This window comes from Mustela erminea, chromosome 10, assembly GCF_009829155.1.
Source record: "Mustela erminea isolate mMusErm1 chromosome 10, mMusErm1.Pri, whole genome shotgun sequence".
In the NCBI taxonomy this organism is placed as follows: domain Eukaryota; kingdom Metazoa; phylum Chordata; class Mammalia; order Carnivora; family Mustelidae; genus Mustela; species Mustela erminea.
The window spans coordinates 104,511,015-104,537,806 of record NC_045623.1 but is presented as its reverse complement, the minus strand read 5'-3'; the positions used below and the strand labels follow the sequence as shown (position 1 = coordinate 104,537,806).

General features: G+C 44.9%; 1 long non-coding RNA gene across 2 annotated transcripts; it reads left to right on the top strand.

Annotated features, from left to right (window-relative positions):
- The first annotated feature begins 218 nt into the window (after positions 1–218).
- Positions 219–19,151, top strand: LOC116567955. Of its 2 annotated transcripts, XR_004276450.1 has the most exons (5): positions 219–318; positions 10,338–10,443; positions 16,584–16,654; positions 16,755–16,922; positions 18,674–19,151. It is a non-coding gene; the product is annotated as an uncharacterized LOC116567955 (long non-coding RNA). The 2 variants fall into 2 exon arrangements; XR_004276451.1 differs by lacking the exon at positions 10,338–10,443.
- The last annotated feature ends 7,641 nt before the right edge of the window (positions 19,152–26,792 follow it).

Sequence of the window (26,792 nt, the reverse complement as noted above, 5' to 3'; positions counted from 1 at the left end):
GGACTTGGGCATGGGAGCGCCGCCTCCCGCACCTGCATCCAGAGCGGAGGCGGGGCCTGGGCGCGGCTTGGGGGCGTGGCGAACCGCGTAGGCCGGCCCTGGAGAGAGTGATGGGGCGGAGCTGCGGCTGGGCTGGGTCAGGCAAAGGGTGACGTGTCTGGAGTAGTGAGGCGTGGCGCGGCGAGGGGGCGTGGCACATGTGTAGGGGCGTGGCCAACTCTGGTGCGAGTCGGGGCCTTGGTGGGCGGAGTGGGGTGGAACTTGGTGGCGGGGGTCCAGCCTGGGCTAGGCCTCCTAGGACCGCGCGGGTGGAGCCGGGTGAGTGAGATGGTGAAGTCCGCAGGGATGTGGCCAGGAGGCGCGGGGAGGGCTTGTGGGGCCGAGCGCCCCCCGGAGGTAGGAGGGGTGTGGAGCCCCCGGCCTAGGGCTGAGGGGGCCCCTGGCAGATGGTTGTTGGTACTTGGATTGTTGTGCTTGAAACACGCCCCCTTTCTTGCTGCATCCCTAAAATCAAGCGATCTGGTCTCCGGGCCCATCGGGAGTCACCTGCACCGCACCTGGTCTAAGGCATCCCAGGTGTCCAGGTTCAGTCTCCGTAGAGACCTGCGCGCTACCCTTGCTCCCGCACAAAGACGCCGGGAAGATCTGACAAAGTCCTTCCTGCCCTGGCCGCGTCTGGGGGACCTCAGAGGCTTTCAGGCCTCTCTGGCGTCTTCCTGCCATCCGCACTGCTTGCTGCAAACCCATCTCGGCCCAGGCTGCAGGAACAGAGGACAATTTGCCACAAGCGACGCGGATGATGACTATTTATCTACTCACACAGAGAAACAATTTTACCATTTCCAGATAGCCCTATTCAGCTCAGACAGGGATGCTTAAGATAGTATTCGAGCTAGTGTTAATTTTAAATAAATATAAAAGTCATTATTTTTAATGTTAATCCACAGGACGCAAACCCATGCTACCTCAGTCGAGGTAGGCCAGATTTCAGTCTGTGAGCTGTCTGTCCTGTCACTGACTAGAATATTCCAAACAAAAGAGATTGGTTCTAACAGGGTTTCCCTATATCACGTTTTAAACAATTCCACACCTTTATCATAGATAAACTTTTTTTTCTTTTCTTTTTTTAAAATATTTTATTTATTTATTTGACAGACAGAGATCACAGACAGGCAGAGAGACAGGCATAGAGGGGGGAAGCCGGCTCCCTGCTGAGCAGAGAGCCCGATGCGGGGCTCGATCCCAGGACCCTGAGACCATGACCCGAGTGAAGGCAGAGGCTTAACCCACTGAGTCACCCAGGGACTTCCACTGATAAACTTTTTAAAAGAAATTACATCGGTATTATTTAGAAAGCTAATTCTGGGTCCATTTCTAGATTTTATTTTATTTTATTTTTTAGATTTTATTTATTTATTTGAGAGAGAATGAGTGAGAGAGAGCATGAGAGAGAAGAAGGTCAGAGGGAGAAGCAGACTCCCAGAAGGAGCTGGGAGCCTGATGCGGGACTCGATCCTGGAAGTCCAGGATCATGACCTGAGCCGAAGGCAGTCGCTCAACCCACTGAGCCACCCAGGCGCCTCCATTTCTCGATTTTATTGTAGAATTGAGCATCGTCATAATTGTACTCTATGGTTCTTGTAATTGAAAGTAAATGAAAATGTATGAATTTCATAGTCAGAATTACAGGGCGGATATATTTTTGTCTTGTTAAGGGATTTTTTATACTTGATATTTAGTCGTATGTTTGCACACCATTAAAACTTTTGAGTCATCACCTGGGAATAAAAGTTATTTTGAGAAATTGCTAAAGAAAATGGTATGGTTTTGCTTTTTGGTAAAGGGCCCTGTTATCCTGTGCTGTAAAAATACACAGTACTTACAGAACATTCCTGTTTACAAAATGCTGAAAAAATATTTGTTCTTAATGGTCTGTACCATTCGATGGACTTATGTCTTCCACACACAACTGGCCCTAGCCACAAGCCAATTCGTGGCCGTCCCTGCTGGGAAGACTTAGATACAGAATACTTCCCAGAACAAATGCACATGCATCTAATCTATAGCTTCCAAAACAAATGACAACCTAGCAGTGGTGTGGCAATCGGAGAACAAAACAAAAATATACTGTGGTGTGCTTGCATTGCCTGCTGAAGATGGAGTTGTCTAATTGTACAGAAGCCATTGCTGCACTTGACCTGCATTTTACTCTGTATTGTGATTTCAAGCACAAGGAAGGAAGGTAGCGGTATCAGTAGCTCTCCCGGAATAAGAAAAACAAGGAGAAGGATCCAAAGATGGGAGCATCCCGTGAAATTGGTTATGCATGTAATATAAGGAATCATGATATTGCCTTATTGAGCTCTTCAGTATTTTTCTTCTGAACGAAATACCCTCTGACTTTAAAAAAAAAAAAAAATTCCAGGTGCCTGGTGGCTCAGTGGGTTAAAGCTCGGAGTCCTGGGATCGAGTCCCATATCGGGGGTCTCTGCTCAGCGGGGAGTCTGCTTCCTCCTCTCTCTCTCTGCCTGCCTCTCTGCCTACTTGTGATCTCTCTCTCTGTCAAATAATAAATAAAATCTTTAAAAATAAATCCATCAACACGTGTTGGTCATCTTACTATTTTTATAACATGATGCAGCACATTTATTTTCCCTCTTTATTCTATCAGACTAAAACAACAACAAAAATGGGTTTCCCCTAGTGTCCTTGATTTAAAACCTTGCTTTGCAATCCTACTGTGTTTTGAACTGGACTGGTAGCTCCAGTTGGACTCAGATGAGGAGTGTGGATTTCATTCTTTTTTTTTTTTTTCATTTTTAATTTATCACGCAGTAAAATGTACACTTTTCGCCAAACAGCTTTGTGAGTTTTGACAAGTTTATAATCAGGAACCCACCACAATCAAGACCCAGAATAGTTCTGTTCACCCCCTAAATTTCCCTCAAGCTGACCCTTTGTGGTCTGTATCTTCCTCCTACCCACATCCCTGACAATGCGTCCTCCATTCCTCAAGTGTTGTCTTAAAAAAATAATAATACATAAAAAAATAAAGTTTTATATATGCAGGAATATCATATAAATGGAATTATCATACAGTACATAACCTTTTGAGATGTGCTTCTTTCATTTAACATAATGCATTTGAAATTCGTCTGAATCAACATTTCAGTTCTTTTTATTACTTTATATTCCATTTAATGGTGTGCTGTGATTTATCCATTCACCATTTAAAGGGCAGTCTCTGACAATTATGAGTTATGATGCTATACACACCAGCATACAGATTCTTGATCAATCTAAAATTTTTTTCACTTGGGAGTAACAATGTGGATTTTGGTGCTATTGGAATGGTCCTGTCTGTGTAATTCCTATTTTTAAATTGCTCACTGCTAGTATATAAAAATACACTTGATTTTTGGATACTACTTCATATGCTGTGACCTGGTTAAATTTATTAGTTAGGTCTAGGAACTATCTTGTAGATTCCTTCTAAGCACTGTTTTAGTTGGATTCCACAAACCTTGATATTTTAAAATTTTTTCATTCAGTTCAAAATATTCTCTGATTTCCTTGTGACTTCTATGACTCATAGATTATTTAGAAATGTACTTTTTAATTTCAAAGTGTTTCAGTGTTTCCCAGATATCTTACTGTACTTGATTATTGGTTTAATTTCATTATGACCAGAAAATATACTTTTATGATCTCAAGTTTGTTAATGTCTGTTTTATGACTCAAAATATGACCCAGTTTGATGAATGCCCCATGTGCATTTGAAAAGAATGTGTATTCTATTGTTTTGGATGGAATGTTGGTCTTTTTTAAAAAGATTTTATTTATTTATTTGAGAGAGAGAGCACATGAGCAGGGGGAGGGACAGAGGGAGAAGCAGATTCTTCATCAAGCAGGGAAACTGATTCAGGGCTCTGTCCCTAGACTCTGGGATCATGACCTGAGCCAAAGGCAGACACTTAAACAACTGAGCCGCCCAGGTGGAATGTTTTCTAAATCTCAATTAGATCAAGTTGATTTAAAATGTTCACATCTTGCATATTTTACTGATTTTCTGCACTAGAAATTATTGATTATTAAGAGAAGACTGTTGGAATCTCCAAGAATAATTATGAGCTTTCTTTTTCATTCTATCATGATTTGCTCCACAGATTTTAAAGCTCTTTCACTGTGCATCACATTTAGGAATGGTGTGTCTTCTTGGTGAATTGGCTCTTTTACTATTATTAATTTAATCCCTTTTTCATCATTTCTTTTTCTGAAATCTACTTTCTCTATATTAATATAGCTGCTCCAATTTCTTTTGACTAATATTTTCATAGTATACCTTCTTTTTCCTTCTGCTTTTAACCTAAGTCATTATACTTCTTTATTTTTTGTATCTGTTAGAGCTTTTATTTTATTTTTTCCCCTTTTTCTTTTATTTTTTCAGTGTTCCAAGATCCATTGTTTATGTACCACACTCAGCACTTCATGCAATACATGTCCTCCTCCAGACCTACCACAATCTCGCCCATCCTCCCACACTCCTTCCTTGAAAACTCTGTTTGTTTCTCAGAGTCCGCCGTCTTTCATGCTTTGTCTCCCCCTCTGATTCACTCACTTCATTCTTCCTTTCCTTATCCTAATGTCCTCGTGTTTATGTTCCACAAGTAAGTGAAACCATATGATAATTGACTTTCTCTGCTTGACTTATTTCACTCAGCATAATCTCCTCCAGTCCTGTCCCTGTTGATACAAAAGTTGGGTATTCATCCTTTCTGATGGAAGCATAATATTCCATTGTATATATGGACCACATCTTCTTTATCCATTCGTCTGTTGAAGGGCATCTTGTTTGACAACATAGTTTGACAACTGTGGGCATCGCTGCCATGAACATTAGGGTACAAATGGCCCTTCTTTTCACCACATCTGTATCTTTGGGATAAATACCCAGTAGTGGAATTGCAGGGTCATAGGGTAGCTCTATTTTTAAATTTTTGAGGGATCTCCACACTGTTTTCCAAAGTGTCTGTACCAACTTGCATTCCACCAATAGTGTAAGAGGGGTCCCCTTTCTCCACATCCCCTCCATCACTTGTTGTCTCTTGTCCTATTAATTTTGGCCATTCTAACTGGTGTAAGGTGGTATCTCAATGTGGTTTTGATTTGAATTTCCCTGATGGCTAATGATGATGAACACTTTTTCATGTGTCTGTTAGCCATTTGTATGTCTGTTCATGTCTTCTGCCCACTTTTTGACCTGATTATCTGTTCTGTGTGTGTTGAGTTTGAGGAATTCTTTATAGCTCTTGAGTATCAGCCCTTTGTCTGTATTGTTATTTGTGAATATCTTCTCCCATTCTGTGGGTTGCCTCTTTGTTTTGTTGACTGTTTCCTTTGCTGTGCAGAAGCATGATATGTCTTTAAATACAGCATATATTTGGGTCTTGTGTTTTCAATCCTATCTGACAATCTCTTTTAGTTGGTATAAAATAGACCATTTACATTTAGTGCTTATTGATATGGTTGGATTTAGGTCTCCCATTGTGTGTGTGTGTGTGTGTATAAATTTTTTTTTTCTTTCTCACTGTGTTTTGTTCCTCTGTTCCCTCTTTTGTACATCCTTTTGGATTATTTGAATGTTTTTAGTAGTTCCTTTTAATTTATCTATTTTTTTTCTATTTCTCTTTAGGTTATTTTATAGTGGTTGCTCTAGGGATTATGGCATACATACGTAACTTTTTCGTGGTCTATTTAGATTAATATTTTAACAATTCAAGTAAAATATACAAACTTTATAAGCATCTAAATCCATTTACCCTCTCTCTCTCTTCAATATTTAATTTATTTACTTATTTATTTATTTATAGAGTGTGGGTTGGGGGAGAAGTAGAGGGGTGGGAGAGGGAGAGAATCTCCAGCAAATTCTACACTGAGTGCAAAGCCTGAAACAGGGGTCAGTCTCACAACCATGAGATCACAACCTGAATTGAAACCAAGAGTTGGATGCTTAACAGACTGAGCCAGCAGGTACTCCCTACTCCTCTCTCTTATATTATAGTCGTCCGTATGTATTACACCTCTATTCACTGAAAATTCTACCAGACAATGCTATAATTTTTTTTTTCTTTCAGTGGTACACATATTTTAGAGAAATTAAGAAAATAGTCTATTATATTTGGTCAGATATATACCACCTCTATTGTTCTTCCTTCATTCCTAAAGGAATTCCTGCAATACCAAGCTTCCCTGTGGCATCACTTCTCTTCAGCTGGCAGAACCTCCTTTAGTATTTGTTTTTGAGCAAGTGTCCTGACAACAAATTCTCTCAGTCTTCCTTCATCTGAGAATGTCTTTGTTTTGTTTTGTCATTCCTAAAGAATATCTGCACTGAGTATAGAACATGGTTCTGCTGTCTTTTGTCTTCTGTAGGTTCTGGTGAGGAATCCACAGCCATTCCAATTGTTCCGTGTACACGGTGTCACTTTTCTCTGACTGCCATCAAGATCTTTCCTCTATCTTTGGTTTTCACCAGTTTATTATGCTGTATCCCAGCCTGTGTTCCTTGAGTTTATCCTGTTTGATGTGTCACAGAGCTTCTTGGACCTGTGGATTTATATCTTTCACCAAATTTGTGAAGTTTTTGGTCACTATTTCTTCAGATATTTGTCCATACCAGTCTCTTTCTCTTCCCTTCTTGGACCTCCAGTGACACAAATATTAGATATTTTGATGTTATTCCAGAGGTCCCTGGGGCTCTGTTCAATTGTTTATAATTAATCTTTCTTTCAGTTTTTCAAATTAAATAATTTCCTTTGATTTATCTTGGAGTTTACTGACTCCTTCCTCTGTCATTTCCATTCTGTTTTCTTCCAGATATTGTATTTTTCAGTTCTAAAGTTTACATTTCTTTATATGGTTTTTGTTTTTCTGCTGACTGTCTATCTTTCCATTTATCTGAAGTGTATTTACCTTTACCCCATGGAGCACAGTTATAATACCCACATTAAAGCCTCTGTTAATTCCAATATTGGGGTCAACTCAGGGTTGGTGTCTGTGGATTTTCTTTTCTCTTGAGGATTGGTTACATACATACTCCTGGCTCTTCATATGCCAAAGATTGTTTGACATTTTGATGATTTTGTTGTGAGACTCTATGTCCTGCTAAAATCCTCTGAAGTACACTGAGTTGTTTAGCTGGCAGTTCCCTGGCTAGGTTACTACCACAAGTTCTATTTTGCCTTTTGTGAATAGTGATTTCAATACCACTTAAGTTTTTAAAATCTTGCTGTGTTCCTTGGTGTCTGTTTCATGCATGTAGCACTTAGAAGGTAGGCTGTGTTTATGTTTGTAGTTTAGTTCTCAAAGTCTTTGCTGTGTTGATCTGGGTCTCTCATGTGCGTGCACAGCTTTAGGGCATGCTAAAGACTCATGCCCATATAGACTCATGTCCAATAGAATTAAGAGATCCCCTTCACCAGCTCTCTCCTCTCTATAATCCACTGATCACTCTTTGGCTCCCAGGGGCCCCTTTCTCAGTCCTGTGGCTAGAAATCAAGACTTTCTTTTTGAGTTATTACTATGCTCTCTGCTATCTTTTAGATCTGAGATGGGGTTGCTCTCAGTCCTTTCTCCTTTTCCTCTGGAAAAAACAAACAAAACAAAACAAAAAACAGAGCTACACAATTGCTGTTTTTTAAGATTTGATTTGTTTATTTGACAGAGAGAGAGAGGGAAAAGGGGAACACAAGCAGGGAGCGTGGGAGAGGGAGAGGCAGGCTTCCTGCTGAGTAGGGAACCCAGTGCTATGCAGGGACCTGAGCTCAAGACAGGCACTTAATGACTGAACTGCCAGGTGCCCCAGAGCTGCAGTTTTATGACCAGAGCTGCCCCCAGGTCAAAGGTAGCAAAGAAAAGAGGAAAAACAATGAGAAACTTACTACTTACGCTCCTGAATCTTCAGATTTAATTTCCCTACCAGTTCACCTCCTTGTTTACCTGTCACAATTCTCAAATAGTTGTTCTTTGTACTTTGACTTCTCCCCTTCAGGATGTTTCGTTTGCTAAGAGGGCTTAATAGTCACTGGAGTGGAGGCTTTATCTAAGTAATTATCCTGTTGGACTGAAAATTGCTTTCTCCCTTTTTCTTCATGATGTCTCCATGTTACATTTTGTGCAAATCCTCAAATAATAATGTTTGCATTTGGAACACAAATGAGTAAACTGCACACAAACTCACCTCTTTTGCCCAGTTTGTAGACCAAATTAAGCTTCTAAAGAGGTGGGCTCATGAAAACATGTTCCCTGCATGATCAGTTTTTTAAACGCCTGGAGAATGCATCTGTTGTTCTTTTAACCTTTGCAAGGTCAGTCTCATGTTTATTCTGCATCCTGTTTCCCCCACACACCCCACAACCCCTGTTTTATTGGCCTGCATATATGAAGCAGCATAACTTTATTAGCGTGAATCAAAATGCCTTTTAGAGAACAGTGTTTGCCTGCATTAGAATATAATTACATGACAACAGGAGATCCCACTTCCAGTAAATACAACTCCTGAGTTTACGTGAGTTTTTTTATTAGTCTTTAGAGTGGGCTAGGGTTGGAGACCCATTCCTTTAGTTCTTCTCCGTGTAAGCAGGCTGATTGTGTTAATTGTTTGGGGGAGCCAAGGTTTTTACAGGGTAAAATAGTCTCACTGGTTGGAAAATGTGAAATGTCAGGATGTAGCTGAAGGATTCAATGGTTTCTTTCCTGGTCATTGAGCCTGTAAGTTTCCAAGCATGAGTAGGTCTTATAGTTCAAAGACTACCTCCCCAGCTTTATCTGTGTCTGCATTTTTGTGCACAACATTTTATTTAAGATGTGTTCAATGTGTTATGAAATGACTCAGTTGTGCTTTATTCTCTTTCATCCTCTTTTTTGCCACTTATATATAATCATATATAATCTAAGAGACATTGCTTATTTAAATGTTAAATTTCTTTCTAAGAATGCTAACCATTCAAACTTGTTTTGTTAGGATTGAGAATATAGAATTCAATATAGAGTTGGGGTGGAAGGGCAGACTCTGGGTTCTGATGACGTGTGAATGGGCGGGTGGTCCCACTCTCCCACTGGGGACCACAGACAATCTCTCAGTCTCTCCTTGACACAGTTTGCTCATCTGCCAAAGGGGAATTGCGGTCAGTCTTCTCATTGCAAGAATTAAAAGAGATGGTGTGAAACGTGCTTAGCATGTTGGTGTCAACTCTTACTGTTGTCCTCTAAGTGTGGAGGTCACACCATCATCACTGTTTACGGACAGGCAGTGCTCCTGATGTGCCAGATGCTGGCACCAATGTGAGAGGAGTAAGACACAGTCCCTGCAGCACATCCCAGTGGGGAAGACAGACACACAAAAACAGATCTTCATAACACAGGGTGGTGAATACAATAAGAGAGACGTTCACTGGGGAGTTCCAAGCAGTTGGGGTTCCTAGGAAGTCTTTTTTCCATGAGGATACTTTGGGTGTGGTGGATTCCTGGCCTCGGACACAAAGGACGAATAGGAGTTAGTTTCCTACTAAAGGAAATGGAAGAGGAGAGTAGGGACCAGCCTGAGAACAGTGAGATTAAAGGTGAGACCAAGCATAATCTGTTCAATGAAGCTACTTGAGAGAAACTCCGGAAAAAGGAATTTTATTTTTAGTCAAGTCAATGTTGGAAGGTCAGCTTCATCAAGAACTCTCTTTTCTTTGACCAAGTAGGGACCCAGGATTCCTAACACATGTAACTGTTTTGACATTAAGAAAAACAAATAATGAAAGGGGGGGTTTTGTGGTGAAGCTTCCATGGAACACTTAAACTTGGTGGGTGCATGAGGAGCAAAATAATTATTGTTCCCTTATGAATTAGGACACTTTGAAAAAGGATCCACAAATTCTTTTGCACTTTTCCCATTGATAAGGAGAGTGTAGGTCACCTTCCCTCGAATGTGGCCTGGCCCTGTGTTTTGATCTTCTCTGCAGAGTAGCAAGTTATCCTAACACTTAGCAGCTTAACACTGTAGGTATTTATCATCTCGGTCTCTGAGCACAGGAACCTGGGGATGGCTTAAGTGGGTAGTTCAGGTTTAGGGTCTCAGGTTATAGTCAAGATATCAGCTGAAGGCTTGATCTGGGCTACAGGCTGAGTGTCCATGTCCCCCCAAAATTTGCATTGAAACCTAATCCCCAAAGTGAAGGTATTTGGAGGTAGAACCTGGAGGTAATTAGGTCATGAAGTTAAAGCCCCCACGAATGGGATTCGTGCCTTTATAAAAGAGACCCCAGAGACCTCTGTCACCCTTCTGCCAGATGAGGACACAGCAAGAAGATGGTCATCTATGAAGAAACCAGCAAGTGTTCTCCAGACACCAAATCTGTCAACACCTTGATCTTGGACTTCCCAGCCTCCAGAACTGTGAGTAATCAGTGTTTGTTGTTTAAGCCCCCCAGCACATGATATTTTTATAAAAGCAGCCCTAACAGACTAAGACAGTCCACATCCAAGATAGCTGGCTCACGTGACTCTTGGCAGGACAGCCCCCCTGGTCTTTTTGAGGATCATCATGACATGGCCTCTGGCTTCAAGAACGGGGTAGGGGTGGGTGTGGAAAAAGGGAGCTGTGTGCCTTTCATTACCTCATCTTGGAGGTCATATACAGTCACCCCTGTCATATTCCATTCATGAGACATGAGTCACTAAGTATAGAGCAGGAGAATTAGGTGCACCCTGGGGAGGGAGGATCAAAGAATTTGTGAACATTTTTTAAAACTCCTACACACTGTGCTGCATGATTTCTGAGGCTAGGGCCTAAAGGTGATGCATCATCTTCATTGTTCACTGAGACACTCCCCTTTGGAAGTGTGAGTCACCATGCAGGAAGTTGACTGCCCTGAAGTCACTGTATTATGAGGAATCCCAGGGCACATCAGAGGCCATGGGTAGGATGACAGGCCAGCTGGGCTCCCACTGAGAGCTGTCATCAACTGAAGAAGTCTCTGGATGACCTCAGCTCCCAAATAGCCTGTTACTTTCAGCCATGGAATCTTCTAGCTAGAGGACCAGGTCTGGTAAAGCAGAGGCAAATCTTCCCCCATCTGGTTTCCTGACCCACATAATCCACGATCATATGAAAGTGACTGTCTTATGCCCCTGTATTTGGGGACCTTTGTTACACAGCCTTAGAACTAGAACATGGGTGAGTTTTCAGTTCATACAGACTCAGCCTCTGATGCATGCCTAAAGGTTCCCTTTCCTATAGATTCTTTCCAGCTCTTTATCTGCTCCTTTGGCACAATTTCTTTGTCCTTTTGGATATATCTAGGAGGGCATCTAAAATAATTTCAGTGATAACTTCTATAATCCCTAAAAAGGAAATCTCAGAAGAGCTAAATTGATGTTCCGCATATGACAGACTCAGAATGAATACTGCTGTCAGACTCAAGTTTTGTTAGATTTGAAAGTAGTTAAAAACTATTCAAGCACACTCATCACGAGGGAAATGCAAATCAAAACCGCAATGAGATATCACCTCACACCCATCAGAAGGGCTAAAATCCAAAACACAAGAAACAACAGGTGTTGGTGAGGATGTGGAGAAAAGGGACACTTTGGGAACTGTTGGTGGGAACGCACGCTGGTGCAGTCGCTGTGGGAAACAGTGTGGAGGGTCCTCAGAGCCTAAAAAAAGGAGTACCCTATGATCTAGTAATTGCACTGCTGGATAATTCATCCAAAATTATGAGAACATAATTCACAAGGACACATGGACCCCATGTTTATTGCAGCATTATTTACAACAGCCAAATTAAGGAAGTTATCTAAGTGTCCATCAATAGATGAATGGATGAAGAAGATGTTGTGTAGATACAACGGACTGTTGCTCAGCCATAAAAAGAATGGAATCTTGGGGCACCTGGGTGGCTCAGTGGGTTAAAGCCTCTGCCTTCAGCCCAGGTCATGATCCCAGAGTCCTGGGATTGAGCCACACATCGGACTCCCTGCTCAGCAGAAAGCTTGTTTCCTCCTCTCTCTCTGCCTGCCTCTCTGCCTACTTGTGATCTCTGTCAAATAAACAAATAAAATCTTTTAAAAAAATGGAATCTTGTCATTTACAACAAGGATGGAGCTAGAGAGTATTATGCTAAATGAAATAAGTGAGAGAAAGACAAATACTGTAGCATATGAGCTCACTCAGGTGGAATTTAAGTAACAGAACAAACAGAAAAAAAGAGACAAACCAAAACCAGACTGAACTACAGAGAACACGCGGATGGTCACCAGAGGGCAGGTGGCTGGGGGGTGGGGATGAAGGAAGCCCCTCCCCGGACGAGCACTGAGCGCTGGTGGGAACTGTTGAATCTCTCCGTGCTACACTTGAAGCCAATACAACACTGCATGTTAACTACACTGGAATTTAAAATACAATACAATACAATACAATACAATAAAAACCAATCTACTTAACCAGAACAGTTTTCATTTACTTCCATTAACAAATGCACACCCCACCTCCAGGAGCCCCAAAGCCCACGTGGAACTGTCGGTTTACGGAAACCAGCCTGTGGTCCCAGCGTGAACGAACACAGCCCTAAAGCAGTCGTTGCACGGTCTACCTCCCCGGAAAGAGAAGCAGCAGGGTCTGCTCTCCTCAAGATCCGGGGGAATCCAGAGTCCTCGTAGACTTGGACGTTCTCTTTGAAAGGTGGGGCCTATGGGTGAGCTGAGCGAGGGGCCGGGCCTGCTCAGGAAGGGGGGCGCGCGGCCCACGGAGCAGCTGCCCGCAGGCGCTGGCACCAACCCGGGAGCCGAACGTCTCTTCCCCTCCAGCCCGGCTCTCCCTTAGCGTCGTCCTTGAGCCTGCGCAGCCGCACACTACACACGGACTCTTCTAGGACTTTCACTGTTTTAATTGTCAGGGGGGGAAAATGGCAAAAATGAGCTCAAATGTGGCCATTCTGTGGGCTGTCTGCCTGTGGTTCTTTCTCTCTCTGCTGCCAAGGAGCATGTGCGAGGATTCTGCCAGCGTAACTCAAATCATCGGGCCCTTCTGTTCTTAAGAGGTTCCATTATGACGCGCAGTGGCTGGACTCGCCTTTTCCATTAGGGCCTCTCCCTGCAGACGGCACCCTCGTGGGTCTCTCTCCCACATCGCAGGCTATCCGGGTCCAGAGGAGCTCCCACCGCATCTCTGGCCTCAGGCACATTTGCAGGGTCCAGAGGCAAAGGCAGGGACCAAGGAAGCAGAAGGAAGAATTAATCCATCCCCTCCCTCCCTCTCTCTCTCTCTCTCTTTCTATGAGCCTGGGGGGTGGCGGGGAGAGGGGGAAGCAGGCTCCCCGCCGAGCAGGAGCCCTACATGGGACTGGATCGGAGGACCCCGAGCTCATGACCTGAGTGGAAGGCAGACGCTTCACCGACCAAGCCACCCAGGCTCCCCTAAATTCTTCCATGAATGAATGCAACCACACACAGGTCAAGTTTACATTTTTATCTGCAACAATGAATGTAGTATTTAAAGAAAAAAAAAAAAAACCTAAAATGTAAAAACAGATTAGAAGTGAACTTGGGAAATTCAGGAGTGATCATTCTTCAAAACTGAAGTCAGCCAAGCTGATATTTTATAGCATTTATTTTATATACTTTACAGCTAAGCTCAAAGGGCAAAAACCACCCGCCCCAGGAGCGGTAGGTCCTCCTCTCAAAGCCTAAACCACATCTGTGGAAGATGTCGAGAATTCTTGCCTGGTTCTGGCAGAGGCGGGCTAAGATTCTGGGGAAACATTCAAGGAAACAAGCACGTGAAAGGAAATCAGAGGCTCCTGGCTGGCTGGGTCCGAGGAGCACGTGACTCCTGATCTTGGCGTTGTGGTTCGAGCCCCATGTTGGGCGCAGAGATTACTCAAAAATAAAAAAAAAATTAAAAAAAAAAAGAATTCAAATGTTAAACTCTTGCATCTCTCCAGCAACTGAAAACACAAAAGCACACCCAGCTCCTCCATCCTGGGCTCTGCTTTGTTGGGTCTCACTTACATTTGACCTTGTGTGTATGACCCACATCCGTCTCTCTGATTCCTTTGCCACCTAAACTGTGTTTCCAGCTACACAACTCACTTTCACGCACACAGCGCCTTCCCTGAGCTGCAACCCCTCCAAAAGGCACTCAACAGCCTCAGCCTTCTCAGCCCCAATCCCGCCAGCCGGCCTGCGGCCCTCGCCCCTGCGCCAAGAAGTGGGGACCAGCCTCAGCTCCTGATGCATGACGCTCCTGATGCGTCATCTGCACGGGACCAGCCTCAGCTCCTGATGCGTCATCTGCACGTCACCGTTCTCCTTGCCCGCTGCCGGTCACTCCACTGCAAGGTCCGGGTAGTGTTTCTTGTTCACACCCTTCACCGTGCCCTCTTCGTTTCCAGCACGGTGTCTGCTTCAAGGTTTCCATTGTCTGAAGGAGCCCACGTGGGCAAACGGCTCCTGAAAATTCTCTTGTTATCTCATCCAAGACACTATGTCTGAGATGAAGGAGGTTAAAGTGCTGGGCCCCTGCCTCCTCAGACCCCATGGAAAGCGTGAGATTTGAGCCTCACATTTGATAAACCCAAAGCTGTGCGGGCAGTGGCTGGGTGGGTGGAAACCAGCCCTCGGACTGGGGGGAAGGTGAAGCAGCTGTGTAGGGCCCCGAGGGCTGTTTGCTGACATTGTGACGGTACAGCCTTTAAGAATGGAGCTTCCAGGGTGCCTGGGTGACTCCTTTGGCTGAGCATCTGACTCTTGGTTTCAGATCGGGTCATGGTCTCATGGTCATGAGATCGAGCCCCACGTCGCCATCTGCGCTCGGCGTGGAGTCTGCTTGGGACGGTCCTTCCCTCTGCCCCTCCTGCCCGTGCTCTCTCTCTCACACACGTGAATGAATGAGTAAATCTTTAAAAATAAAACAAAGATAATAACGGAGCACCTCTGCCCAGTCTCCCCAGCACGGCACTTCACTAAGAGTTCAAGAAAAATGCCAAAAACAAAAACCAACTGCAAGACCATCTTCAGAACTAGAAAGTTCTGAAAACCTCTCCCACATCCTTTCTGATCTCGGCTTCTTCGCATACCTCACTTTCACTCTCCTGGCTTGGCTGACTGCGGCTGACTAGAACCGGGTTTTCCTCTCCCTCAGAGTTTTTTCAAGTAGACATCTGAACGTGCGCCTTCCTCCCAAGGGCCATGCAAGCTGAGGGCTCTTCCGTCCTCAGAACCAAATTTGGGACTGTGGCTTAAAAAATCTTTAAAAAATAGATCATGTTTGACGTGGTAATACCACTGCAAAGAATCCATCCCGAGGAGATTATTAGAGAATGTGCAAATGTGTACTTGCCTAGATGTTTCTAGCAGCATGCAAACGATGAGGCCAGCTGGCTATTGACCTGGAAAGATAGACGCTCACAGCAGAGTGTAAAAAAAAAGTCACATTATGGCGGTGCTGAGAGGCTCAGTGGTTTCAGCATCCAGTTCTTGGTTTCAGCTAAGGTTGTGATCTCAGAGCCATGGGTTGAGCCCCATCTCTGGTTCATGCTCAGTGGGGAGTCTGCGTGAGTTTCTCTCTCTCCTGCCACCTCTGCTCCTCACTCCTGCTCTCTCTCTCGCTGAAATAAATACATAAATCTTTTAAAAAATCATATTATCTATACCTTAAAAAGCTACACATAGGGGCACCAAGGTGGCTCAGTCGTGAAGCATCTGCCTTAGGCTCAGGTCATGATCCTGGGGTCCTGGGATCGAGCCCCATGTTGGTCTCCTTGCTCAGCGGGGAGCCTGCTTCTCCTCCTCCCTCTGCCTGCTGCTCCCCCTGCTTGTGCTCTCTCCCTTTCTCTCTAATCAAATCAATCAATCAAATATTTTTTTAAAAAAACTATTGATTTTATCAGAAAGGCTGTGGCTGAAATTTATGAGTCTTGACTTTCTATTTAAATGTCTTCATGATAATATGTTAGAACAAGATCTGCAGCAAATTAATAAAAGAATACTTAGCTAACATTTGCAGTTTAAAAAAAATTCTGTGAGCACTGCAGAGCAGATAAGTCTCCAAGTGAGAAACGAAGATGTGACTCACAGATTAAACATTGTCTTTGTTCTGACAACCTTTCCAAAACTGGTTCTCTTAAGACCTTTCAATAGGGGCACCTGGGTGGCTTAGTGGGTTAAAGCCTCTGCCTTCGGCTCAGGTCATAATCTCAGGGTCCTGGGATCGAGTCCCACATCGGGCTCTCTGCTCAGCAGGGAGCCTGCTTCCTCCTCTCTCTGCCTGCTTCTCTGCATACTTTTGATCTGTCTCTGTCCAAGAAATAAATAAAATCTTCAAAAAAAAAAAAACCTTTCAATAATTCCGAAATTTGTTTAGGAGGATGCTCAAATAGCCAGAAAGCCGAAAGACACGACGATGCAGGAGAGAAACGCTTCCAAGTTCCACCTTCAACAACTAATGTATGAAAAAACCCTAATTACTCTCTCCAAACCTTCATCACATCTACAAAAGTATATCTTAACTTTTATTTCTTCTTTGTTCCAAAAAGGAGGTGTATGTTTGGCTGCAAAGCTTCTTTCGGTAACTGCTGTCCCACTCTGCTGCCTTCCTTAGGATAAGGTGAGTAATGAAGCTCCCCGGCCCTTCTCGAGGTTCACCTTGCGGAACACCCTCCCCTTCTCTATAGGTGACTCATACAGGGGCACCTCGTCTCTGCCAGGCGCTGCGCTGGGCTCCTGGAGTCCCTCCGCCATGAGCAGGAAGGCTGCTCAGAGGGCTTGGAGGTGCAGACGGCATCCAGCCAGTCTAGAGATCCTTCCGTGAAAAGAAAAGCAAAAGAAGGGAAGGAAGACGTGGATTGTGTGTGTTTGATCAACAATGGACATAGGTAAGAAGGAAATGAAAAAAGAAACCTTCTCTTTAAAAGGAATCACACAGCCCAAAGCCCAGAGGATCGGAGCTGGCCGCGTGCATCGTAGCTGGGGCCGCGCTGCGAGGAGCAATGTCACTTCTTGGTCCGCAGACCAAGCAGCCAGTGCGCAGACAGTGCTCCCGACGCCTGCTCCCAGAGTTCAGGGGTCAGTCCTCCCGGGCCAGTGTTCATAGAAGGTCTGAACCGACTCTGGTCCTCTACTGCCGTCCCCTTTGCTCTTAGGGAAGACAGTGGCTCCGAGCTGGGTGATCAGTGCAGGAAAGTCACAGCATAGATGCTGGTGGCAAAGCGGGTGGGGTGAGGAGCACCACGGCACGGTTTTAGAATCAATAACTTGTGGGTGCGCTGGGGTGGCTCAGTCGTTGGGCGTCTGCCTTGGGCTCACGTCATGATCTCAGGGGCCTGGGATTGAGCCTCGCATCGGGCTCCCTGCTCAGTGGGAAGCCTGCTTCTCCCTCTCCCACTCCCTCTGCTGTGTTCTCTCTCTCGCTGTGTCTCTCTCTGCCAAATAAATAAATAAAATGTTTTAAAAAAAGAATCAATAACTTGTCAATTATTCATTTAAAGATAACTATCATTTGAAAAATAGTCCTTGACTCAGAGCCAAACAAAGGTCGAATTGCTCAGTCCTCATATCTTTTTTTTTTTTTTTAAAGGAGACGTGGCTTCTTCTTCTTCTTTTCTTTTTTTTTTTTTAAAGATTTTATTTATTTATTTGACAGATAGAGATCACAAGTAGGCAGAAAGGCAGGCAGAGAAAGAAAGGGGGAAGCAGGCTCTCTGCCAAGCAGAAAGCCCGATGCAGGGCTCGATCCCAGAATTCTGAGATCATGACCTGAGCTGAAGGCAAAGGCTTAACCCACTGAGCCACCCAGGCGCCCCTCAGTCCTCATTTCTTATTCAAAAATTGTCAGAATTCATTAAATAGTTTCATATTCTAATGGGGATAAAAGACCTGTGTAGACATCATGGGACACTCTCTTCATTTTTCAATTTTTAAATTTCAGAAGCAACCCTGTCTGTCTGTCTGTTTAAATCAGAGCTTGAGATAAACAACTGCATTTCTGTCATCCAGACAAGGTCATGGGTGTGGGGGAGTGACTGCCACTTTCCCCATTTTAGCTCATTCTGAAGACATTTTCCAAGGGACATGTCTCAAGCGCAGAGTCGAATTATTTTCTCGGCCTTATTTGAATCCTAATGTGTGAATGAAGCCCAAAACCTGTGTTTTCACTTCATCTGTAATTAGATACTGAGTTTTCACGAGGGACTTTGCAGATTAAGGGGGGAAAGGTTCGGTCATCCACGTAGAAGTGGAATGGAATCCTTACCTCACACCAAGCATAAAAATCAGTCCTAGGTGCATCAATAACACAGAGGTTAAAACTCTGTCAAATTAAGCCTCAAATCCAGACGAGTTCACCATTCAGAATAGGCTCTTATTACATGGCCAAGCTCTATCCTACTTCGATTATTTGACCTGCTGTGTAGAGCCTGGATGGGAGGCAGGCTGCTGGGAGTCAGCTCCCATGATCCAGGCAAAAAGTACTGAAGGCACAGATTAGGATAGTGGCAGTTGGGACCGGATTCTGGAAATGTACATTGAGATCTTTTGGTTAGTTAAATGCAGATGGTGAAAGAGAGAGTCGAGGGATGCTAATCGTTTTTGTTTGTTTGTTTGTTTGTTTGTTTGTTTTTTGCCTTAGGAGAGGAAGTAGGAAAGCCTGGTGTCTGGAGGAAAATGACACCCGTTACTGAAGAAGCTGCCAGGCATCGAGGTGATCACACACCGGGCCACGTGATGCAAACAATCTAATTGAATGTGTAACCTCACTGAAGCCTCAGGAAAAATTTGCGATGCAGATGTTCTTATCTTAATTTTATAAACGAGAGAGGCTAAGTAACCGTCCCATTGCCATCACAGTGAGGAGGGTCCGCCCAGTGCCGTCCACCCCCAAACAGGAACCCTACACCAGTTTGGAATATCTTGAGTTTGAGATGTCTGCGCAAATCGACGCTAAGCCCCGGGGGTTAGATAAGGGGAAAGCATTCCAGGCAGAAGGAACAGCAAGTTCAAATGCCCTAAAGCAGGAAAGAGTTTCTCATTTCCTGTCCATGAGCATCTATTTTCTTTCTTCTGGGAAGTTGTACGTAATCATCAGACAGCTGAGTTCTTGGGGAGGAGCGTCCTGGCACTTGGGGACATGTTAAACTTTGAGGATAACAGACTCTGAGAACTCCACCCTCTCAGACAAGTCCCCAAACCTCTTGAGCATCTGTCCTCTGGTCCATAGAAGGAGAGAGCTCTTCTCCCTGGATCCCCAGCCAGCCCTCTGCCGTGTGGTGTTCACTGCCCTCTTGTGGCCGCCGGCTCTCGTGCTTTCCAGTTGATCGACTTCAAAGCGACTGGGATCTAAGAAAATCAAATGTTGCACGAGTAAAGGCACATGTGTTACTATGTTTATATTTGAGTGTCATGCTTGCTAATAACAAGAGAAAGGAGCTGGCCGAAGGAGGAAGTGAGGAAAGGAGGGAGGAAGGAAGAAAAAAGCAAAGAAAACGAGAAAGACAGCACCTTTTAGATTCTGAGCAGGAACCAAAGCGGCTCAAGGAAAAAAAAAAAAAAAGTCACCTTGCTTATCCTCCGAATTTGGATTGGAAAATCCAAACTTCCCGTGTTTCCTTACCCATGTGGACCTTTCACAACAAAGTGAAACTTTGTTTCACTTTTCTAACTGCCGAAGTTAGAATTTTAATTTTAATTTTAGAATTTAGAAGTTAGAATTTAGGGTGCCTGGGTGGTTCAGTGGGTTAAGCCACTGCCTTCGGCTCGGGTCGTGATCTCGGGGTCCTGGGATCGAGTCCCGCATCGGGCTCTCTGCTCGGCAGGGGGCCTGCTTCCCTTCCTCTCTCTCTGCCTGCCTCTCTGCCTGCTTGTGATCTCTCTCTGTCAAATAAATAAATAAAATCTTAAAAAAAAAAAAAAGTTAAAAAAAAAAAAGAAGTTAGAATTTAAATTTTGTGGTTACTAAAGTCCAGATCTTAGGACAATTGTTTCCCCTAAATTATATTAGAGTCTATTTATTATCAATTTCAATATATTTTAATTTTTATGGTTCTAATAGAAATTTGTTTTTTATAGTTGGTTTTTAAGGAATGTGTCAAATAAAAATGTATGTGAGCCAGGGTTCGTTTTTTTGGATGAAGCTGAAACAATGAATGATAGTCCTTGAAAGGAAGCAGAGCTCTGACTGTTCTGGGTTGTCGAGAAAGCAAGTTGCACAAAAAAGTTCACGCAGGACTCAGCAAAGAAGACCGAGTCTGCAGTCGGCAGGGAACAGCTTCACAGGCTGAACTGGGAGCCAGTTCAGCCCTGTCTACACGGGGGCCTCTTTCAAGTCAGACTTTGGGCAGGGAAGCAATCATGTGAAACCAACTTCTACAAATTATGCCAGAAATGTTGTGATTGAGATATTTGTATAATCTGGAAGGGTTTTTCTATTTTAATTTTTTATTAAGTGCTCATTCAATTCCACTAATGTTAGTTATATTTAATTATGAATTCCAGTGTACCAGATAATGAGTCAACAATTCTGTACATTCCTCAGTACTCGTCAGGACAAGTGCCTCTTTAACCCCATCCCTTACCGCACCCATCCCCCCTTCCCTCCCTCTGGGGACCCTCAGTGTGTTCTCTATAGTTAAGTGTCATCTTGGTTTGTCTCTCTCTCTCTATCTCTTTTTCCCTTTGCTCATTTGTTCGGTTTCTTAAATTCCACATATGAGTGAAATCATGTGGTACTTGTCTTTCTCTGACTTATTTCGCTTAGCGTCATCCCCAAGAGCTCCATCCATGTTGTTGCAAATGGCAAGAATTCATTCTTTCTATGTCTGAGTAATATTCCACTGTGTGTGTGTGTGTGTGTGTGTGTGTGTGTGTGTGTGTGTGTGACATCTTTATCCATCCATTCATATCCATGGACACAGGGGTTGTTTCCATAGTTTGGCTATTATAAATAATGTCACTATAAACATGGGGCGCATGTATCCCTTTGAGTGAGTGTTTCTGTATTCTTTGGGTGAATAACCAATAGCACAATTACTGGTTTGTAGGGTAGTTCTAATTTTAACTTTTTGAGGAATCTCCATACTGTTTAAATCTGGAAGATTTTTAAACTTCCTAACTGTGTACCAACTCTAACTAACCCATACATGGATTATATGGGGCAAATTGAAGATCCTGGGTCGGTGAGCCTTTACTGCACGAGGATATCCATAGAGAACGTCATATGATAAGAGCATAGACGCAAGAGTCAATCTGTTTAAAACTTTAGTCAAACACACCTTCCTAGGTCAGTTACAGTTCAAATAGAAATGTCTCGATTCTCACACCGCTGCTGTTTTCTTTAGCTCAGGTAATCAAGAATTTACTAACTCTCTCGGACGAAACTGCTGGTAATTGTCTAGAATTACCAAAATTTTAGCCAAGGCCGATAAATCTCTTTTCTCCTTGTAGTGTTCCTTAAGGTAAAATGTAAGGTTTCCCCCCACTTCTGTTTTATTTTATTTTTTTAAGATTTTATTTGCTTATTTGTTTATTGAGAGAGAGAGCATGAGCAGGGGGAGGAACAGAGGGAGAGGGAGAGAGAGAGGGAGATGGAGAATCCCAAGCAGACCCTCTGCTGAGCTCAAAGAGCCCTATGCAGGGCTTGATCTCACAACCCTGAGAACATGACCTGAGACAAAATCAAGTCTGAGATGCTTAACTGGTTGAGCCACCGAAGCACCCCTCCCCCACTGTTTTAAAGGAGATAAGCAATATATTTAGGAAGCACTTATTAAGCACATACTGTATACTACATAGGAATCGAGGGTTCAGAGATGAGCAAACCTTGTGCTCTTAAGAGGTTTACAGCGAGGTAAGAAAGACCGATGGACGGACACAGGGCAATATGCCGGGTGTGGGAGGCACAGGATGGGGTGACATAGGAGGCCCAGGGAAGAACCCGGGCGGGAGAGGGGGCTGTACAGAGGGAGGTCAGACTCACAGAAAGAGGCTGCTTTGGCAGATGTTGAAGGAAGAGCGGGATTTTGTCAGGCAGATAAGAGCATTTCAAACAGAAGGAAAAGCCGTCAAACCCGGAGTCATGGAACAGCATGGTGTGTGCAGAGAAGCGGCGATTCCATGGAAGGCGGGCTCCGTGCTGGCTAGGATGCTGAACTGGGATTTTGAACATGACCTTGGGGATGCTGGAAAGTCCTTGATCAAGGGTAGGCAGCACAGTGACGTAGTCACATTTGTTCAGTTGGAGGCATACCTGAAGGTGTAAATTGGTTTGATGGTGAGGGTGAGGGTAAGGGACAGGACCCAGGGGACCGCCATGCTCCTTGCCAGGGAGGGAGCTTGGCTGGAGGCCTCCTGGAGCGAGCAAGAGAATGTTGGAGGAGGGGCAGGTTCAAGGGATTATACAGTGAATTCAGCTTTGAAATCCACCACACTCTTTTGTGTGGATTAAAGGTTTTATCCACTGCCTCTGTCCAGCCAGCCCTCTTCTGTGTGTCCACATGCATCTACGTACGTACACAGGTTTCCATCTGTCTGTCCAGTTTCCAGTCTCCAGTTTTATCTGATGGTTCCATCCTTTAATGATCTTTGTCTGAACGAATTATTGCATTATGGGCTGCAAAATGGTGGCGTTGCTGTTGTTTTCTGACATTGCAATTTCCCTCCTGAACTGGGGTATTTGGTTGCTCCGAAATATGGTGGAAATGGGACAGGCGCACTGAGTGTTGGATTCCCTTTCTTTGATGGGGACCAGAACATTTTCATTCAACACTCAGATGATCCTAGGAAAAACTTAGACAAGATGAAAAGGTATTTTTTTTCTTCTCTTGTTATAAAACTGACGGGAACATGCCCTGATCCACATCCCAGCATCATACGCGGAGGACAGATGCTTCCTCTGTCACACAAGCCATGTGAGCAAATGGTGGCTTTATTGTTTTTTAAATGTGTAAGTATTTCTTAATTATCTATAAAAGTTATTTGTCCAGTAAAAAAATCATAGTTAGAAAATTAAGGCTATGGCCTTAAGATGCGGCTTATCTAAGCACAAGTACATTCCACTTACGATCCTGGGGTCTGTTTGGATGCCAGTCCCTGGGAGCATAGCCCCAAGGCCTGGATGGGGAGAGGAATGAGCTGGAGCTTCCAAGAAAGAAAGGAAAATGTCTGGCCGGGGAGGAGGAGGCCCCCAAAGTGGGAGCAGACAAGTTCTTAGCTACCATCTGTTTTTCTTGAGTTTTTATTCAATGTAATATGTCGTGGGGGGGGGGGGGGGGGGAGGCGTGTTCTGCCAAGCTGGATGGTTTTTAGAAATGCTCCTGAGCACTCAAGGAGGAGAGAATCAAACCCAAGAACACAAGAGTATGAGTGCCTATGTGGCCAGATCGCTTGACTTACCCTCTGGCCATCTCTGACTCTTGTCTGAATTCAGTCATGCTCTCTTCCACGTGTTTGCTATACTTTTACTGAAGCCCTACTATGTGCCGGGCTCTGTGAGAGGCATGGGGGGACACAGTAGTCAACAGCAGCTTGTCTCTGCTTCATGATTTCTGCTTCATAATTTAAAAAATTATTTATTTTTTTCAAATTGAGGTAGGATAGACACAATGTAAAATTCACCATTGTAACCATTTTTTAAAAGATTTTACTTACTTATTTATTTGACACAGAGAGAGCACAAGTAGGGGGAGCAGCAGGCAGAGGGAGAGGGAGAAGCAGGCTCCCGGCTGAGCAGAGAGCCCAATGCGGGGTTCAATCTCAGGACCCCGGGATCATGACCAGAGCCAAAGGCAGATGCTTAACCCACTGAGCTGCCCAGGCGCCCCTACTGTAACCATTTTTAAGTGCATAAGTTATAAGCACGAAGCACATTCGCCTTGTGCATCTCCCACCACCATGAGCCCCCATCAGTTTTATCATCTTGCAAAACTGAAACTCTGTCCCTGGGAAACACTAATGCTCCACTTCCCAGAAGAGGCTGCTTTGTAGTGCGTGGCCGCTATCATCACCCCACGTGTTTATTTTCATTAACTTGTCTTCAGAAAGATTGAATAAGGGATTAAGATTACTCTTATAGTAAGTACACAATTCCTGTACAGAATTGGAACATGGAGTCCTTTTGCTATGCTCTTGCCAGCATCTTCAACCTCCTTGTCCCTCTGACCTTCTGTTGCTCCCTCCTGGAAAACCTCAACCTGAGGGCAGTTTGTCCCACCTCTTCTGAGCCATGGCAGGAAACTGCCCGCAGTGTATCTGCCCACACCCCTGCAGGGTGAGGGCTCTCCTGGGTCCTGGTAGGAATCCAAGCTTCCAATGAAACAGGTCCCATTCTCCCATCCTCCAGCCTCCCCTGAACCCTCCACACCAGCGGAGGACTTGGAACCTCCTAGCAGGCACCCCTTTTGTTACCCTCCATCAAGATCAGGAAACTATGAGCCTTTGCATTCATCTGGCCCCATCCTCCTATGAAACTGGAATCTTCCATCCTCCCTGTTCCCTAAGTTCTGGGCCATCCTCTGGGTCACCAGGCACCGACTGCTGCAACCTTCATTCTAGACTCTCTCAAACAATCGCATCTCACCTTATTCCAGTCTCTCCAGTTACAAGAGAACACAAGAAGGTGCCTGGGTGCCTTGGTTGGTTAAGCATCAGACTCTTGATCTCAGGTGAGGTCCTGATCTTAGAGTTGTGAGTTCAAGACCTACACTGGGCTCCATGCTTGGCATGGAGCCTACTGAGAGAGAGAGAATAGGTGAGAAGGAGGGGGGAAGATGGCAGCACAGTAGAAAGACCCTAAGCTTGCCTCATCCCACAGACACAACTAGATAGCCATCAAATCTTCCTTAATACCCCAGAAATCAACCTGAAGACTGGCAGAACGAACTCCACAACGAAAGGGAGAGAAGAGGCCACAGTGAAGAAGGCAGGAAGTGCAGAGATGTGGTTTGGGGGACAAACAGATCTTGGGTACTGTGGAGAGGGAGGAGCCCTGGTCATGGAGAAGAATGAGAGAGGAGCACACAGGGCAGTGCACAAGAATGTTTCCCCAAAGCCACTGGCTTGGAAAATGAGAGGGGCTGAATTTTGTGAGTTCCTGCAACCAGCAAGGCTTAAAGCCTGGAGTTCTAAACGTCAGTGGGCTTGGTGTGGATAGAGCCCAGTGCTCCTGGAGAGAAGCCAGACAAATAAACTTGGAGCATATAGCATGGAAATACCCATCTGAAGATCTTCTCAGAGTATATCCCTGGGAGGCAGCCTTAAGGGAGACACTTCTTTGGGAACAAAGGAACCGGCTGGCATCATTTCCCCCCGCCCCCAGCAAAAACACAGAACCATCTTCAGGAAGCAGGCAGCTCAGACACTGGCTACCTAGCTTGCTTACACCAGTTATCACCCCTGCCCCCCACTCTGGTGGAATTGCGCATCTCAATCACACTTACCTCCGTCCTAGCAAAGAAGGCTCCTTCTCCAGAAAACCAGCACAAACCCCTGCCCACACCACATCTTCTGACCAGAGAGTTCTACAGGGTCTCAGTTCTGGTGGAGGTGGTGTCAGGTCTCATTTCACAAGCAGAGCAGACCACATCTAGTATTATGTGATGTTCCACCCAAGATTGCAGGCAGCCCCCAGGTCTCACACCATCTCCTTTCTTTCACCGTCTGACTCTTGAAAAGTGAGTGCATTTGCTCTCACTCCCCATTCTTCTCTCGGCCCCAGGGCTTGGCTTTCATGGTTAACACTCTCTTGAAGGCCTTCTGGGAAGGTTGACTGTTTGTTACTAAACCTAAGGTATGTTTTATTGTCACTTCCTGGTCTCTTGGTGACCTTTGGCCATCCTGAGGCTTCTCTCATCTACTGGATTCTGGAAGCCTTGCCCTGGCCTCTGCGAGACCACTTTCCTCCATCCTTCTTTCCCACCTCCAACATGGCCCTGTGCGGGAAACCCCCCCAGGGTCCGTGCTGACACTGAACCAACTCCTTCCTCTTCCAGCATCTCCTGCAGGGCTTTGGCTCTGTGTACACCCCATTCCCCCCAGCTGCCCAGGTCCAAAACCAGGTTTCATGTCCCACCCCAACAGGCTCACCCCGACTTCTGTAGGAGCCCCTTCATCTGGCTTGGAGTCCAGTCTTGCCTCTCATTAATTCATTTTCCTTACTGTAATCAGGGAGACCTTTCCCAAGAGCATATCTGATCAAATCCTTTGCCTGGTTCCAAAGTCAGTGTCCACAGTTTAACATCCAAGCTTCCCAACGTTGCCTATAAAATCTGGGTATGTGGTCGCTGTGGCCCTGAAGCTTCTTTCATTGGCCCTCAGTTCCCAGGCCCCGCTCTCCCGCTCCTTGGCCTGGACCCTTTGCTTCTTCTGGGAAACACAGTGGGAGTAGATAACCCCTCCTCACCCCACCCCAGCCCTGCACGGAAGCCTTCCCTCCACCCCTTCTCCAGGGGGCGTCCCACCACACAGAGCCCCAGGTCCATCCCATCATAACAGCTGCCTCCCTACCAGGCTGGGAGACTCCTTCCAACACAATGGTATTCGTGGCATACAGTAGGTCTCGGTGACACTATGGCTCTTTTCGGGTTGTACCAGTCAGTCCCCTGGACTCAAAGCCCTCAAATGGGCAGTGAGTCCTTTATCTCTGTGCCCTCACATGGTGCCAGGCACAGAGCGCTGGAGGGATGCTAGTTTGGTGGAGGGGTCATCTGTATTTCAGAGCCAACATCAACCTCTCCAATGAATATGTGAGATACATATTT